This window comes from Dermacentor silvarum, chromosome 6 (assembly GCF_013339745.2).
Source record: "Dermacentor silvarum isolate Dsil-2018 chromosome 6, BIME_Dsil_1.4, whole genome shotgun sequence".
NCBI lineage: Eukaryota > Metazoa > Arthropoda > Arachnida > Ixodida > Ixodidae > Dermacentor > Dermacentor silvarum.
Window position 1 is genome coordinate 65,912,636 of NC_051159.1, and position 19,533 is coordinate 65,932,168.

Below are 19,533 nucleotides of genomic sequence, written 5' to 3' on the forward strand. Positions count from 1 at the left end.
ACTTTGTTTACATTTTTGTACACGTGCAATGGCCAGGGAAAAAAAACCTCAATGACGCGGTCCTTCGTTGCAATAGACTGCGCAGGAGCAGCTGTTGCCGGTCGTGTATTGTAATTACACTGAGATTATAGTCGTAACACTAAGTACATATAAAAAGCAGCAGTTCTGCAAAATATACATTAGAAATGCGAAGATAGAATGGATTATACAAATGCGAAGATAAAACTTGATGAAGGGCAAAAAACTGCTGGAAACCAAGTTCAATGATTGTATATATACCCAAAACCTCGCACCAAGATATTTAAATATACGCATAAGTCTCCAATAAATCTACGTATTTAAGCGAACGTCACTGTATATAATGCATCAAACAAGACAAATAAACATGTTGCGCAGTCACAGCTAATAAACTTTATGCATAGAAAGACAGACGATCCAGGCAAGAACAAAACTACGTTTTGTCCCTCAAGTCGTAAATGGACTTAGTACGCCTATATCGTCTTTCGGGCCGCCGGTGGGTACCCGAAGTCTCTCCAATTCTTGGCCGAAATCCGTGCATCGATCTTGTAGTTCTTGTATACGTCCGCGTAGAATCCTGTAGCGTTTGTATGATAATGTCTTCAAAGGGCTCGGGATGTTTATGTCTGCACTTGTCCTCGATCGAAATGCGTTACGCTTGCCAGTCTATCTGTCTTGAGAGCACAGGGGAAATAGAGTTGTCAAGGCCTCTGATAGTCATGTACGTAGGTATATGGTCGCTGCCGTGAGTTTCAATGTCTGTGAACCATTGAACCTTTGAACTTAAACTATGCGACACTAATATCAAGTCCAAACAGCTGCCGTAAGTCACTCCTCGGAGATAAGTCGGGCTGCGTCGTTCAAAACTCTCAGTCCATGCTCGGCAGCGAGATCCACTAGACTCGTGCCTCGTTGATTTGTCCTGAAGCTTCGCCAGAGTGGATGGTGGGCGTTAGTCACCCATGATTATCCAAGGGCCTGGAGTGTTTGTGAGTATGTCGTTTAGTCTCTGTCGATCAAGTCGAAGGGATGGGCATATCTAGGTGCCTATGAGTGTAAATGAAACTTTCTTCTTTTTAACACGGAGACACACGTACTGATTGTCGTCGTGAGGCTGCACTATTTGGTGAACATACGTGAGCTCCTTGCGGATATATACACAGCAACTTGACTGCGTTCATGCATGACGAAGAAACAAAATATTCGTAGCCCGACATTCGAATTGTCTTTGAAAAATGAGGTTCACAAATTATGAGAATGGGGAATTTGTTCTCAAAAACAAATTGACGAAATTCTGACATCCGTGACTTCAGACCTCTGGCGTTCCATTGAAGTATGGGAGCGCACTTGACTTTCTCCCGGAATGGCCGCAGTGGTTGTGGATGGCAAGCCATCTTCTTACTGTAGACCCGCAAGTACTGGTTCAAGGGAATCCAGCACTTGCAGCGCGCATTTAGCGGATGGCATTTGCATATTATTCAGCAGTGTGCGGACCAACGACCTCAGCAATGCAGCGACCTGGACATCTTGCGCAGCTTGTTTATCTGTTGTCGAAGTAGCGCTTGGCGATAGTCGATGCTGTCGCTCCGTGGGGAAGTGTGCCTGTGGTAGTGCAAGGAATGTTCGTACGTTCGGGCATTCACTGTTTTATTTGCAGGAAACATGAAAAACTTGAAGTTCTTCGATATTGTTGGGGAGGTTACTTTTCTGAGGATTTTCGTTCAATTAACTTTTAAAAAAAGACTTACCGAGATAGCTACGGCATTAGATTTTTACCTGTCGATAACGTCGAAGCCATGCCATTTAAGATGATAATGCTTCCCAGCCTGTCTAGTATTTGGTTGTCAAGAATGGGTCCATCGGCCCTGCAGACCTGGACGTGAAGCCAGTAAGGATCCAGTTATTTCCGCAAATGTGTAAGCAGAATGGTTCAAATGTATTATAAACTCCAAGTACCGGAACCGGACAGGCTTCGAAGCTTACAGAGCTGATAAACACGCCAGAGTTTTCAATGCTTCTCTTATTGCACATGCTGGGCTGGTATGTATGTATGCTGTATCTCTGTGTAAATTGAATAACGGCAATAAAGAACCCCCCAAAATTGTGGAAGAAACCATGATCCTCAATGTCAGCGATATCTTTTTTTGTGTGAATACCCATGCCAACCATGAATCACGAAATCTGGTGAGCAAATCAGCAGACACGCGAACTATCAATCTAGCTGCTAACCACAGTGACAACTGATACTACGCCATAGTATTTCTCGCTGTAATCACAGCACCCCCGCTGAAACTCCGTAGCAACCCTCACTATCCCTGATATCCATGTCATCTATCCATCTAACGGCGGCGTTCGACGCGGAGGTGTCTGTTTGCATGGCGCACTATTGATTTATTATATTTAGAGCTACATACCAATTTTGTGAATTAGCAATGAGACAGGTGCATATTTAGTATACTGTAGTCATGGGCGACTTCAATGCGAAAGTGGAGGAAAAGCAGGCTGGGGAACATGCAATTGGCAACTACGGTATCGATTCTAGGAATACTAGAGAAGAGATGTTGGTTGAATTCGTGGAAAGGAATAGACTCCGAATAAAGAATACATTCTTCAGGAAGCGCGGTACGTAACAGGAAGTGGACCCGGAAAAAGCCCTAAGGGAGAAACAATAAGTGAAATACATGTCATACTCTCTGCCAATCCCACCATAGTGCAGTATCTAGAAGTGTTAGGAAAGTTTAAGGGTAGTGACCATAGGATAGTGACGTCTAGGATTTCTCTCAGCTTGAAGAGAGAAAGAGTAAAATTAGTCAAGAAGAAACAGGCCAACCTATTGACGCAGTAAGGGTAAAAAGAGACGAATTCAGGCTGGTGCTCGAAAACAAATATGCAGCTTTAGAACAGGAAGATTTCAGGAACAGGACAATCTCAGAAGCAGCAGTTGAAGTGGGATGTAACACACCAAGGCAACCATTAGGTAAGCTCTCCCAAGTAACAAAGAAACTAATAAAGAAGCGACAAAGCATGAAAATGTCTGACTCAAGAGATGAGGTAGACTTCGCTGAAATGTCAAAAACTGATAAGCAAGACGAAAGTAAGGGATATTAGAAATTATTACGTGGGAAAGATTGAGGAACCAGTAAAAAATGGCCGCAGCATGAAATCAGTGAGGAGAAAACTTAGCATATAGAACAAGGCAACGTATGTATGCACTAAGCAGGATAATGTCATCAGCAATCTCGATGGGATAGTAAAAGCAGCAGAATAATTCTATGCTGACCTGTACAGTACCCAAAGCAGCCACGAAACCTTCGTTCGAAGTAGTGAGGAACAGGATACAGAGGCCTCCTTCTATAACTAGCGATGAACTTAGAAGAACCTTGCAAGACATGACCCAGGGAAAAGTGGCAGGAGAAGATAGAATACCAGTCTATTTAATCAAAGGCGGAGGAGATATCACTGCTTGAAAAGCCTTGTGGTCCTTAATACGCAATGTCTCATGACTTCAACTGTACCAGAGAGTTATATGTTGTACTAATTCATAAGAAGGGAGACGTTAAGGAATTGAAGCATTATTGACCCATTAGGTTCCTTTCTGTATTGTATATAAAATAAACGTCAAGATAATTTCCAATAGAATCAGGGCAACACCTGACTTCAGTCAGCCAAGATAACAGGCTGGCTTCAGGAAGGGATATTATACGATGGATCACATTCATGTCATCGATTCAGGTAATCGAGAAATCGGCTAATACAATGAACCTCTCCATATGGATTCCATAGATTATGAAGAGTAGTTTGCTTCAGTAGATGATACCAGCAGTCATGGATGCATTGCGTAATCAAGGAGTACAGGATGCATACGTGAATATGTTGGGAAATATCTGCAAAGATTCCACAGCTACCTTGTTTCTCCACAAAAACTTAAAACCCCTTCCCTACCGGGTACAGGGGTGCACGCAAAGCTTGTCCAACCCTAGGGGAGGGGTTGGTTAGTTTTATGAGCGTTTGCAACGTTCACGGGCCCGCTGCCACTGCCGTTCCTTCAACGCAGCCTGCGGGAACTGGTGGGAAACGGCGGGCGTGAGGCGAGTGCATGCGGAATCACACCCTTTCCCTCCTCCGGAGGGAGGGAAGGCCTGTGATTGGCTGGGGGTATGGCGTGATGGCGCGCGCCAGCTGCTGAAGCCGCGTCTACTTCTTCGTGCACATAAAACGCCGCGTTAAAGGGCGCGTATGATGAACCGGCAGTAGCTGAATCGGTTAGCGTGGTGGTCTCGCAACCAGGAGGTCGGTGGCCCGACGAGAAATTTTTATTTTCGTGCGACTTGGGTTTTTTCGTACGCCAACCAACGTCGACGCCGACACGAGTGAAGCAATACAAGCTTCGCTTGAAAAATGAATTTTCTTGTTTAACTGTAGGTGTTGGCGGTCATGATGCCTTTTACATGCGGTTGAAACCAGCTTGTTGGGCAGCTGAAATGATCCGTGACGAATCATTCTAGCTGCCCAACACGCTGCCCTATGCGCTTGAGCTGCACGCCGCACCGCCTGCCTGCCGCACGCGTGCAGGTCGTGCTAAAAACTACGTATATGTCGCACACTGGTGCACAAATTTCGGTTTACACTGCATGTGCGGACGCAATGTAAACTGAAATTTGTGCATAATGTTCGGCATGTGCAGTTTTTCGCACGACCGCACGCGTACGGCAGGAGGGCCGTGTGGCTCGAGCGTAAATCAGCCTTCAAGAAGCGCATAAAATTCGCAAAAAAATCACTGTCCCCTAAAAGCGTATTTTTTTTTTGCCATTAAAGAAGCTTAACATACGCCAGGTGTAGCGGAAAATCAGCTGGCTCGGCAAGATTGCTGATCTGCTTCAATATTACTCGTATGGTCGTGCAATGTTCAACAAAAAAATAATGAAAAATTCAACGACAATTACGATACTCCCTAATGCTAAATTTGAGCGCAGCTCTATACGTGTTTTCATTTCGCAATATATTGGCTGGCTGCGGACAATCTGGCTCGTTCGGTACGTTGCAAACGCAGCGAAGTATGGCGCTACTGCCTCGCTGATCTGGAGAACGCGAGAGGCAGCGCGTGGGTGACGCGTGGGCGCGATTCACGGCAGCCGCCGCAGATAGACTTCCGGACGCCACGCGCTACTCTGGCGCCATCTCGTAGCTATCGTCGCCGCACTACGCTTTTCTTTCTCAGCGCTTTCGCCATACCTTCGTCCTCCGCTTTTCGCCTCATGGTTCCGCTGCACCCTCCTCCTCCACTTTCCTCCTCACGCCTTTCATCCCCACTGCGCTCCGCCTTCGCTCTTTCATCCTTCGCTGTGCTCGTTCTCTTGGTTACGTCGACAGCCGACGCTCGCCGCAGGAACGGACGCCTAAGAGCTGCACTCTAAAAGTTAAATTAGTGTAATGTTATAGCTGTACATTGTCCTGTCGCTTATTAAATTTATCCAACGCCCTTGCATAAAGCAACGATGTTTTAATGCACTAGGCTTTCTTCGCATCAAATTATTTTTGCAGACGATGCTGATATTCAATACAACGTTCTAATGCGAATCGTTCATCTCCGAGTGCAGCCACTTCTTAATGCGAAAGCTTTATATGTCTCATTGTTCAGTTGGCCTTAGAAGTCCTTGAGCGAAAACGCGTCGATGACACGAAAGGTACAAAAATGTCCGACGCTGCAAAGAGTAAAAACAAGTAAAAAAATGTTTGGATTAAAGTCACATTACTCGGGGAGGTTCCTGTAAACAAAGCAAATTAGTGGCATTGAGAAGAAAATTTAGCACATTTCGGTCTGGGTGGGCATTGAACCCGAGCCTCCGGGGTGCGAGGCGAGCACGCTTCCATGAAGCCACAGCTGATCTTTTTCTTTCATTTTTTTATGACATGGAAAACAAAACTGAAGATATATTACAGAGCGGACATAGCTACACACTAAAAACTCGGGCAAACACACATATGCGTCTAACAAGTGCATCCAGTCTGGCGGAGGTTTCTGCGGAGCGCACACACTTCTCACATAAGCAGCAGTTTCACCATAGAAGGACCGTGTTGATCGCGGGCTTTCGGCATGACGATCAGACAGTCTAGATCTCCATGGGCTGTATAAATACAGTACTATGAACACGTCATAGGGAGGCCCGCCAGTAACCTTACACGGTAGATACCCAATTGAGTATGGAGTGATGTCAATGGCCTTTTTAAGCGTCCGTCGGAGAATGTCATCAGAAATTTAGCACCTGTACAATCTACGAAACAGTGATCTACGGTTTCAGCACATGGACAGAGTCGACAGTTCGTGGACCACGGCACACAGCAGCCCCTCAAGTGTAAACAGGTTTTCATAGGAAGTGTTCCGGAATGCAATTTAAAGAAAAATCGTTTAACTCCAGGAGGTACGCACATTTCACGGACCCGCCTAACTAGATACTGATTAGGCCAACTTCAATAAGGTGCACGATACAAAGAATCTGGGAAAATCGAGTCCACAAGTGCAGCAGAAACTGCTTTTCGACTCAGAGTGAAAATGTACTCCAGGCTGAATCTAACTTTCAAGAAAATAAATGAGTCAACGACCTTCTTGAGAAAGCCCCAAGGAGCCTGTGGGACACCTTTGGAATCTGTTGGCACTACTATATTAGGAAGATAATGAACTAATTGGCGCTGCAACATTTCACGCAAGAACGGATGGTCACTGTCTCGAAAGAAAAACAGGCGAGAAACAATTTGCCCGACGAAGAGTTGGACTAATCTTAGACCACCACCCCGTTCCAGGGGGAGTAACAGTCTATCGCGCTGCATCAATTCACAACTCCAGATCCAAATAAATGTTGCAAATACGCAATCCAGTGCCTGAATGCGAAGTCGTGAGCAGTGCAGTACTTGCAGCACATACATGAGACGCGAAACTAAGAACACGTTATACACTTCAGCATGACTGAACGTTGACAAATTCCGCCCTCGCCATGAATTCACCTTACGTTGCATTTTTCTAACTTTTCCCGACCAATGAGTGTTGGTGTTTCTGTACTGTGAGAGAGGTACACCTAAGTACCGCAGATCTTTTTTTCCATTGAATGCCTGCGTAGTGTGTTGGGCCTTGTGGCCCATAGTACAAACGAAAAACCTGAACTTTTTCCAAGGTTAACGCTATCACCAGAAGCCGCACAAAATTATTCAGTAGTTGCAAGAGCAGTCTTCACACTTTCTTTATCAGTACAAAACGAAGGCCACGTTGTCGGCATATGCAAGAATCCGAATCTAATTCAACGTCGATTTAAATCCTTGGAAGTTTTGTTTCAGAATGCTCCCACAAAGTGGCTCTAAATACAAGCAGAACAAAAGCGGTGACAAAGGGCATCCTTGTCGTAATCATGATAAAAGCATGATCGGATCAGAGAGAGAACCATTCACTATCAGTCTCGTTTAGCCATTAGCATAACATATTGTGAAACCTGTAAGCCATAAGCTGAAGTTGGGATCTAATATTTATACGCTCTGGTACACTAAACAGGAACGAGTGATTTGCCATGTCGAAATCCTTAGCCAGATCTAGCTGTACCATTGCTACCTGCCCAATCCCCTCAGCTACACAGTCTAGCACCGATCTCGCAATCTGAATGTTCGTCTGAATGGACCAACCTCTGATGCCACATGTTTGGTGATCACCTGCCACAGATCTTACCACGACTTGCAAACGGTTAGCCAATACCTTTGCAAAAAGTTTATAGTCCGCATTGCATAAGGAAATAGGCCGATATCCGTCCACTTTCTGCAATTTAGTCTCGTCATTGCTTTTGGTTATAAGGACAGTATGCCCTTCGTACACTTGTAGCAGGCAGGTACCCTACTTCCGAGGCCTCACGGTACACCTGAACTAATAACGGCGATAAGAGGGAACGAAAACACTGATACAATTCGGCAGTAAGGCCATCCCGAGGCGATGGCTTCCAAACGTTACCCTGACGAAGGTCAGATACATATACGACAAGGTTCGTTTACCCCCATATTATCGACATGGGAAGGGCTGGCGACTATTTTTTTTTTTTTTGCACCCGCTGACTGTCCACTGAGCCAACAGTAGCAGCGCTGCTAACCTACGCTATCTTCAAAAGGCTCCGTACTTGCTCTTTTGCTATATTGCAGATTTAAACCGCATACCTAAACCGAATTTTGGGTGACCGCGATGTAAATATCTAGCAGTAATACACTTAACGCTTTCTTCATAACTGCTAAGCTAACTTCTCCCAACGCAAGGCCTGGAACTGTGCTCTAGGCATGTCTGTTACTAGTGGATAAAAACCAAAGCCGGTGGGATGTTGAGGTGGACTCATTTTTGAAGGAAAAAAAATGTCGCAGTTTCACCCGAAAGGCGAAGCATCAATGCGATAGCAAATTAGTAGAGATCTATACGGAGTAAGGATAGTAGTTCTATCAGCTGTATAAACTTGGACATGCAGCAGCACCAGCAACGCGCAGAACTGTTGCCGACGCCGTCGGCGTTTTGCCCGCGTTCGACCCGAACGCGCGCGGCGTTGGTGACTGTTGCTGGTGCCTCTGGGGGCGGCTCGGAGGTTTTCGACGAGATCAGAACAGAACACTCGTCGAGCAGCGTCGGAAGTCTTTACCACCTTCTCGCCTCGCAACGTTTTTAGGGGCGAAGCACCTTAGGGCCGAGCCTTGTCCCTCCCTTGTCGTCCGTAGCTCTGGTTTGCATGGAGACCTCTAGGGGCGCTGCGGTGCACAATGGCGTTCGTTCCCGACGCGCGCTCTCTTTCTCTCTTCAGCCATGGATGATAACGGTCGCTTCTGATAACGGCGCGCCCGCTATAGATGAAAACGCGAGAGTGGCGGCTCAACTGCAAGCGGAGTCGAGGGCTCGCAAAGCTTCTGAAGCACGGCGACGCAGACAACAAGCGGACCTAGAGTCTAAGGCGCGGTAAGCTGCAGCAAAACGGCAACGCCGGCAAGCGGACCCGGAGCTGAGGGCTCGTGGAGCTGCAGCAGCACGGCGACGCTGGCATGCGGATCCGGACCTTAGGACTCGCAAAGCTGCAGCAGTATACGGCAACGCCGACAAGCGGACCCGGAGCTGAGTGCTCGCGAAGCTCGCGCTTGAACCGAGCATCGGCGCCACCAACCTCAGGTAGAGAACGCTTCCGGCGTTTTGCCGCCGCTTCCCGCGCTCTCGCCGCCTCTGGGTCCGCTTGCCGGCGTCGGGGGATGCACGGTTAACCGAATGATCCCCCGGTGCTTCGCCCACTCATCATCATTCACTTCGTGAATATGCGGTGATTTTTTTATATAAATAGGCATTTGGTGCCGCAGCTAAACGTAGCCTCCCCTCCCTCCCTCCCTCCCTCCCTCCCTCCCTCCCACGCGCGACAAAGTACAAACTTGCTACTGCTTACCATCTACAAACGAACGACCTAACCAAGCGTGTGAACCGAACCCTTACTGTCATTCTTTCCATGTATGTCTCCGCTGACCATCGCGACTGGGACACGGCATTACCTTTCGTTACCTTTGCCTATAATTCTTCTCGCCACGATACCGCAGGGTTGTCTTCATTCTTTCTCTTGTATGGCCCCGACCCTATGCGATACCTTTCGACACCGTTCTGCATGCTAGCCTCAATTCCATATTTCAGTAGGCACGTGAAGCCTTACTTAGGCACAAGAGGCGCCCCATATTGCCCGACGTCGACTTGCGGACTCGCAGGGAGATCAGAGGCACCTATATGACGCCCGCCATCGCGACGCCCACTACACACCGGGCACCCTGGTTCTCCTTTCATCACCGTCGCGACGCGTTCGCCTCTCGGAGAAGTTATTCGTCCGGGCAATCGTCGTCTTCTTCATTACTGCAGGAAAGCAGCTTGTAACAGTGTGATTTATCCAAAATCCAGGATGAATTCATATCCGATATGAATTTATATCCGGGATGAATAGCTTACGGAATCGCCTCCGAGGTAAAGGATTGGAGGCAAAGTGTATTAGCCCACATGGGGCCTCAGGAGGACATGCTAATTAGCAGTCCTGTGTGCCACTTGAAAAATTGGACTTATAACAAAGCAACGTCACATTTATAGTTGGAAGAAAGGGTCTGAACTCCATGGTATTAGCCAAAAAAATTAATGTCTTCTTGCACAGTCGTGCAACGAAAAATCGTCTCTGTGGATTACATCGGTCGAACAGCCCCACGTAGTAGGCTGCACCACTTGATTTCAGGCGGCTTGCCTATACGCTGTGAAGAAATCAACGTTTTTCGCGGGATCTGGGGTCCTAACACTTTTGCTTGCGGCTGTACTTCTAGCCGGGACATAGTGTGTTCGCGTGGGACGGTTCTTGCCGGACTTATCAAGTTTCCTTCACTTAGTATCACGACTTTCAGATCTCCACGATGAGGCCTTAACACCTTTGCGAGGTGGTAAGGTGTTATTTATTGAGTTTTATCAAATAGAAATGTTGGAAATGAGCACAGTATTCCATCGGCTTTTCCGCAACGTTAAATTGTAAGACTGATGCATGATGATGTTGTTTGATTGCAATAACAACGATTGCAAAAACACTTCAACTATCTATGGCAGTTGCTATCAAACGCGAAGCTGCATTTTTTTTTTTTATGAGGCACGAAAATGAAATTATCACGTTTTTATAGTCTGAGAGATAAAGACTGTATAATACAGTCCTCAAGCATTTAAACAGGCTTTTTCGCAAACACTTCATGAATATAGCCCCATCAAAAAAAAAAAAAGATTGCTTTACGCCGGTGGTAGATAGTCATCTCGATGCGCACAACCTTGGCCGTTAATTTACCTTAGTTTCAAAATGAATCTTCCAGTGCTGCTTTATCTTAATTATCATTTAGTCTTTTCTCTCAGTTCCATTTCTCTTTTCCCAAGAGATCGATTTGGCCGATCTGAAAAACGGTAGGCGACCCTATAATCTTTGACTTAGGTGTCTCTTAGTGGCACTCGCACCTCGGCCGGATGTTCTGTGCATTGGTGTGCGGTAATGAGTGATTCCTAATTAATTCTAATTACCCTAAACAGTTCAGTAACTCCACTTGTAACTAAACTTATTCTCTGATATCATATCTATAATGAAACCCGTGAATTTTGCAGTGTACCATTTTTTTCTATTTCTTATGATTTATTTGGAATTTGGTCCCCAGTCGTCTCAGGAGGTGAACCGGAAGTGCTGCGCAAGAAACAAGAGTGTCACTCGATGCTCGTGCCACTAATAAGTGTCTTACGTATATCATTATTCGTCTTCACGTTCTTTCATGGCAAGTACCAAAGCGCGCTTGAAAAGGTAATAGAACTGCACTGAACGCTCATTTTGTTTTGCCTTTATTTGGCTACCGAAAGACCACCCGCTAAGGAGAATCATTTACTATAAGGAGAGTTTTTTTGTCACGTAGTATACCCGCCGTGGTGGCAGCTAGGGGCTAAGGCGTTGAGCGGCAATGCATGGGGTCACGGGATCAAATCCTGGCCGCTGTGGCCGCACACAGTAAGATAACTTACACCCTTAAAAGCGGTGTAAATCAGGATGGGAGTTATGGACCGATTTACAGGCTTATTCAATTTTAAGGTTCTAAATTATGTTCGAGTGCATTTAGGTGAGGGAGAAATGCAAGAACGTCCGTGTAGAGTGCATTGGGTGCACGTTGAAGAACTCCAGGTAGTCGAAATAATTCCGGAGTCCCTCACTACGGCACGTATTCTAATGAGATTGTGGTTTAGGCCCCTGGAACCCCGGAAATAACTCATGTAGGCTGCCGACAAGAAATTATTTTTCAAACTTCTTTGCAGAATTCATTGAAAACAATTGTGTTTTGTGCAAATCTACCAATTTTCGCAAAGTAACCCTGACGCGTCGCATTTAAACGTGAACTATACACGAGAAAAACAAAAATAACCGTGAAAAGCCTAGATAGCCGTTCTATTGATACCTTTAAAATAGAGTGCCTTCAGTTTCCGCTTCGTGTTTTTCACGGTGTCGTTACTTGAACTTTGCTGCAGAAATAACATTCATGACATAACCCGTCATGCAATGTTTCAGACTGAGACCGTTGAGATATTGTATATAAATCAAGGAAGAAGAGCAAGCCGGAGCGAGCGGACGCACATCACGTCGGCTCCGTATTCCACAAATGTTTTCGTAGTGCAAATCGCCCAAAAGCACCCCAAACTGCACACCAACGGACTCGGCTCGTTCTCAGGAACAAGTGGATATCGAAAACCAGGTGGTATTTCCATTTTTCAAGCCTCTACGACAATTTCTTGGCCGGGCCTCGTGGCGGGAGAGCCGTGAGGTCGCGCGCCGTAGAGCCGGCTTTCTCAACAATTACCGATCATGCTCTCAACAATGGAAGTCACCGTAGAGGGGCAACGCATAACCCAGGAAGAAATGGATACAAGCAAGGGATGGAAGGACGTCAGGCACAGAAGATCACACCGGCAAACCTCCCAACATCGCGAGAGCACCTTGTCGCCGACGTGGCCTGACAAGCGCCACGGTAACCCCAGGAAAGGAAGGCTAGAGCAGATACGCAAGGCAAGCAGGATGCCACATTTGCCAAGAGGGGATTACAAGATTGTGATCAGACCACGTGGAGCACTCAAAATATCCGAACACGGTATAGTTCACCTAACAGCGGCTTTACAAGACGTGGCAGGCATCCCTCGAGACGAAAGGGAGGAGGATATCGTCTGCCCCAACAATTATCAAAATATCCTAATCGTCAGTACATCGGATCAAGAGCATGCCAACAAATATCAGGAAGTAGCACGTATCAAGATTCAAGACAAGTTTTACGAGACCAATGCTTACGAGACGGCGCCGGACATGACGGCCAAAGGAGTCATCAGAGGAATCCCACTCGACGATGGCCCAAGAGACATCACAGCAGCGGTGGTTACGAACAAGAACACAACGGCGATAGCAGCAAAGAGAATCAGTAATCCTACCACAGTGATTGTGCTCTTTGAAGGATACAAAGTGCCCACGTACGTCCGACACAGGGCAGCGCTGCTCCGATGCTCCTTGTACAGGAAACAAGTGGATTTCTGTAACCAATGCAACAGACTTTGACACGGAGGAGATGTATGTCCCAATCCGAACAACAAGATTTGTGCTGGATGTGGAACAGCAAACCCAGACAAAGACCATAGGTGCCAACCTAAGTGCCAATTATGCAGCGACGACCATCCAACCGCGGATAAGACGTGCAAAGCCAAATTCAAGAAGCCCTTCATCGTTAAACAGAGACAATGGCAGACATTGCAACGAGAACTACAACGAGCACATGAAGATGCTACCTCAAGAGAAAACAGGGCAGAGTCTCGTGGAAGGCCAAACGCCAGGGAAAGACGCTCCAGATCGAGAACAAGGTCTCCATCCACCCCCAGATCCTTATCCAGGTCGAGCTCCAGGACACCGGGGACACGACCCGGATCCAGATCCAGGTCCATAACTAGGCCACCCACTTCAGCAAGCACGACAACCACGGTGAGCTGGGCAGACGTGGTCGTTGGCAGGCGTCCGGGGGCTGGCGGGGACACTGCCATTAATAACGAGATAAAGGAACTAAAACACGAGAACGCGCAGTTGAGGATTATGCTAGCACGTATGAGCGATGAAATAAAGAGTCTCAAGGAAGCAAAAAGCCAATTAGAACAGGTAACTTCAGCTCCACACGCTAGCACGAAAGATCTTACTGAAGTCCCGGATAATGAGATGGACGAAGGGGATGACCCCCCTCCACTCAAACGCTATAGGCCCAAGCCAGAAGTGATAAACTAGATAACACAGTGGTAGATAAACATTAGCCGATATCCAAAAGACGCTAGTAGAGATACAAAAGGCAAATGAAAAACGGGACGAAATGATGAACCGAATGGCTAAGGCAATAACAGCAATTATGAGTAGATTATACATTCTAGAGGCGAACCAGTCACCAGGTAATGGACTCCCCTCTGGTGCATTAGAAGCACCACAATCCTTACCCACTTCTCAACCACAAAATTATATAAGATCAGCTTCTCTCCAGCCTCCCGTCTCCCTCCCATGGTCGCACCCGCAATGAGGCGCGCTACAAAAGAGTTCAGAATATGGCAATGGAACTGTAGAAGTTACAAAAACAAAAAGTCAGTTTTGCAGCAGTATTTAAAAGAGAAGGATAAGCCAGACGTCATAATTCTGCAGGAAACACATGGGGTCGCAAAGCTCGCAGGATACAGATATTTTGGCTATGCCGAAGGGGAGACCAAGGGATTAACCAGGAAAGGAAGGCTAGAGTATTTAATTGCTTTCGATTGTGCACGTGTCCTTCATCAACTACTAATACTATCAGGATACGTCGAGTTAAACCCAGGCCCAAGCACCCGTGCAAGCGAAACGCAAACGTCCGGTGACATAATGACCGTACTGACAGAAATTCAATCTGGCCAAACTTCACTGCTAAAGGAAATGAAATCCCTGCAACGTAAGCTGTCCCAGAGTGACAGCGCTATAAAGGAAATTAAAGACCGTCTTGCCAAAATTGAAGAAGACTGCGCATCCCTGGTAGTAATAAAAAAAACAAGTTGACGATATCCGGACGCTTGCCGATCAAAATGCAAAAGATATCGCATTGATCAAGGCCAGGCTGGATGACTCGGAAGACCGCGCACGACGCTCAAACCTAGTATTCTTTGGATTAACAGATCGCGAACGTGAAACTTGGGCCGAATCAGAATCGTTAATAATAGAACTATGCCATAAAGAATTAAATATAACTGTTCAGTCGGTGGACATCGAACGCGCCCACCGTTTGGGCAAATTCAAAGTAAACAACAATAGGCCGATTATTGTTAAACTTTCCCATTTTAAAGTAAAGGAACAAATTCTTTCACAAGGCAGGAAACTGAGTGGCACTGAATATAGAATTTCAGAAGATTACTCTCCTAACACTCTAACTGCTAGAAGGGGTTAGTCGAATTCGCCAAGACACAACAGAAGCCTTTCAAGCTCCGACACGACAAGCTAACTATTGGTAACAAAGCTTACACGTTTGATCGTAACACCCAAAAGGTTGTCCCTCGTACTTTAAATGCCTAGGCCCCAGCAATGCTAACTCAAAGAAGAATTTCTTTTCGTTTGTTTTTACTAACATTAGAAGCATTTTACCGAAGCTTGATGCTCTCAGTAATCTTGCCGACACAACAGAGTCTGATCTAATCGTAATTACTGAATCATGGCTTAACTCTACAATAGAAGACTCTGAAATACTGCCATTTTTTCCTAATTTCAATATCTTCAGGCATGATCGAACTACCAAACGTGGTGGCGGCGTATTCATTGGCGCACATAAGGACCTTCAGTGTACTGAAATTAAGACATCGTCCTCCCTAGAAATTCTGTTCATCCTGTGTAGCGCCTCTTACTCACCCACAATAATCGCAGTCTGCTATCGCCCCCCTGGTAATGATCCTAACTTTGTTGCAGAATTCCACGAAACATTGCGTTTGGTAACTTAATTACATCACCGCTCTCCAATGTTACTGTTCGGTGATTTTAACTTTCCCACAATAAACTGGACTAACCTGACATCAGCAACTTCGCAACACAGTACCGAAAGCGATTTTGTCAATTCATGCCTAACCTTTGGATTAACGCAACTTGTCACTGAACCTACACGCCAAAGTTTGAATTCTTCTAACATACTCGACCTCATTTTCGCTTCTGATCCTGACAAAGTATATGCAATGACGCATCTGCCTGGCCTTAGTGATCATTCCATAATCCACGCATCGTACTCCTGTCAGCTTACACAACCTACAAAGATAACCAAAGTGATCAGACTGTATGACAAGGCGAATTACTCGGCCATTAACTCGGAACTCGCACATTTTGCTGCTTCATTCCACACCAGTTTCTTGATGCGTTCTGTCGACACTAACTGGCTGCTTTTTAAAAACAAAATGCTCGATGTGTTCGCAAAATACGTACCCGTTATCACCCTAACCGAAAAACAGTCAACCCCGTGGTTTAACATCACACTAAAGCGTCTTAACAATAAAAAGAAAAGGCTTTTTCGCTCGGCTAACCGGTTTAACAACGCAAGCGCATGGAATAAATATTACCTTGCAGAAAAAGAATACAAAGCTCTAGCCAGTAAAGAAAAACGCACTTTTTTTTCGCAAACGCTGCCGACTATGTTAAGAAATAACCCCCAAAAATTCTGGAAGGTTATTAACCCTAATAACTCCTAGCCATTAGCTCTGTTTGATGAACAAAACCATCGTATTCCCGATCGCGAAACTGCTGAACAACTTAACCGTGCTTTTTCTTCCGTCTTCACAATTGAACCTGTTAACATATTACCTCGCTTGCCTTTTTTGGATCATGCAGTTATGCCTGATATTACCTTTTGCCCTTACGGCATTGAAAAACTAATTGATTCATTAAAACTTACATCATCATCTGGTGTCAATGAAATAAATGCTAAAATGCTGAAAAACACCAAAACAAATGTGAGCGCGATTTTATGTGCTATATTTCAGCAGTCATTGTCATCAGGAGTGGTGCCGGAAGACTGGAGAGTTGGCAAGATTGTTCCAGTCCCCAAAAAAGGTCCTCCATCGTTGTGCTCTAGTTATCGTCCCATTTCACTCACCAGTGTTTGTTGCAAACTAATGGAGCATGTTATTTACTCTCAGATCGTAAACTTTTTAGTATCCAATAACCTATTTCATCCTGCTCAACATGGCTTCCGTAAAGGTCTTTCATGTGACACTCAACTAGCTTTATTTCTTCATGATCTAAGTTCTAACCTCGACTTGAACGTACCTGTAGATACCATTTTCTTAGACTTTGAAAAGGCATTTGACAAAGTACCACACCAATGGCTACTCCTAAAACTTTCCCGTCTCAACATTAATCCATTGGTACTTGACTGGATACGTAGCTTCCTCACTAACCGGCAGCAGTTTGTATTTGCTAACATATAAACGATCTTCTGTACTTTCGGGCGTACCACAAGGCACAGTTCTCGGACCACTACTCTTTCTAATTTACATTAATGACCTTCCTACTGAGATCTCTTCTAATATTCGATTGTTCGCAGACGATTGTGTAGTTTATCGACGCATAACTAACACTTCAGACATCGATTTGCTTCAAAATGACTTAAAACGCATTGAATTATGGTGTAACGAATGGTTGATGTCTTTAAATACTAAAAAAACCTCACTAGTTTCTTTCCATCGCAGACAGCATCACCAGTCAGGGAAATACACCATATACGGCTCCGAAATATCATCCGTTGACTCATATAAATACCTCGGCATAACCTTTTCAACTACCCTATCCTGGTCACATCATGTCATTAACATAGCCAATGCCGCGAATCGAACCCTCGGTTTTCTCCGCCGGAACCTAAAACTTGCTCCCCCATCAGTAAAATTATTAGCTTGTGTTACATATGTCCGCCCTAAGTTAGAATATGCGTGCTCTGTCTGGGATTCTCATCAACATAACCTATCTAATACACTCGAATCAGTTCAAAATCGTGCAGCCCGCTTTATTTACTCTGAATATTCTTATCATGCAAGCGTGTCTGAACTCAAAACCCGTGCCGGTCTTACTAATCTAGAATCACGACGTCATATTTCTCGACTGTGTCTTTTTCACAAATTCTATCATTCACCACTCCAGATTTCAGCCATACTACCAGCTCATCGTCAGTCCAGCCGCATTAACCACAGAAAAGCCGTGTATCCTCCCCCGGCGCAGACTACCTCCCATCTACGATCATTTTTTGTGAAAACCGCAAGGGACTGGAACGGTCTGTCTGCCGACGTCACGCACCACTCCGACACACATCACTTCAAGGCTGCTCTCGAATCCCTGTTTTGTTAAACTAAGCCCATCCCTCATGTAATACCCCATCTCTGGGGCCTTTGGGGTATAATAAATAAAGAAATAAATAAATAAATAAATAAATAAATAAATAAATAAATACATAAATAAATAAATAAATAAATAAATAAATAAATACATAAATAAATAAATAAATAAATAAATAAATAAATAAATAAATAAATAAATAAATAAATAAATAAATAAATAAATAAATAAATAAATAAATAAATAAATAAATAAAACATAGTGTGCGTGCAACACAATACAGGCATCGCGCACATAGACAACATTCTATTGGAACTCATCCCACAAAAGAAGACAGGACCTAGCTTATTTATTCTGAACATTTATAGCAATCCCACTAAACATAAGCACAAGTTCAAGAGCCTATTCCAGAAAAGACTCAAACTAGCTGGAGAAAATCCGGTAGTCATAGGAGTAGACTTTAATGCCCCACACACTGCGTAGGGATATCTATATTCCAGACCAAAAGGAAGGGCCTTATGGAATTACTCGCAAGAATTAGCCCTCTCGCTAGTCACAGACCCCGGTACTCCAACCAGAGTAGGCACGGCGTTAAACAGGGACACAACCACAAACCTAACATTTCCCAAGAATATTGAAAAAATGACGTGGCACAACACACTAGAAGATTTGGGTAGCGACCACCGCATATCGGAGTTACTCGTCAAAGAAGGGCCGAATAGACCCAAGCAACGACAGATCAAATTAATAGACTGGGAACTACTTCGTAGATCACGAGAGGCTACACACCAACGATCCATCACAGACATAGAACAATGGACTAAAGAGCTCAGCGATGACGTCAAATCTGCCAAAAAATAGCACCGCCTGAATCTAACTTGGAGAAATGCGACAGCAGACTTCTCCACAAGTGGGAAGCTAAGCAGTCGCTGCAAAATAAACTTAACAGTCAGAAGCATAACCAAAACTGAGAAAGCGCATAGCACTCCTCAACAAAGAAATAGAAGGATATGCTGCGCAATTGAGCAAGCGACAATGGGACGAGATATGTAATTCCATGGACGGACAATTAAGCACCGGCAAAACCTGCCACATGCTTAGGTTCCTGCTGGACCCTGAGAATAACAAGAAAAACCACAGACAAGACATTAATAAGTTAATACACGCCTGTGAGGGCACAGAAGAGGAATTCTCAAAGAATTAGAGCAGAAACACATAACACAGGCACCCCCTTGCAACCATCCTAGCTACAACGGGAATATCAACGCAAAATTAGACGAGGAATTCACGGAGGCAGAAATCCGCGCGGCCCTATAAAAGTTGAACGCCAAATCAGCCCCAGGCCCAGACGGTATAACAAACAAGACTCTCAGGAACCTCGATGATGGATCGATCACCAACCTAACGGAATATATAAACGAGTGCTGCAAAAAGGGAGAAGTACCAGCTCAATGGAAGAAAGCAACGATAACGCTTATTCCAAAACCTGGTGAAAAGCTTGAGATCGACAACCTCAGACCAATCTCATTAACATCCTGCGTCGGAAAATTAATGGAACATGTAATTCTAAACAGAGAAGCTTCTTAGAGGATAA

The 19,533-nt window shown here is 45.1% G+C and overlaps 1 long non-coding RNA gene across 2 annotated transcripts in view; it reads left to right on the top strand.

Moving 5' to 3' along the window:
- The window catches only part of LOC125946254 (uncharacterized), a 456,010-nt gene that overhangs the window by 56,300 nt on the left and 380,177 nt on the right, over positions 1-19,533 (top strand). The window contains exon 1 of one of the 2 annotated variants that reach the window (XR_007467499.1): positions 9,141-9,187. The exons of the other annotated variant lie outside the window; for it this stretch is intronic. This is a non-coding gene — a long non-coding RNA (uncharacterized LOC125946254). Of the gene's footprint in view, positions 1-9,140; positions 9,188-19,533 lie in introns of those variants that run through there. 2 annotated transcript variants of the gene reach the window in all.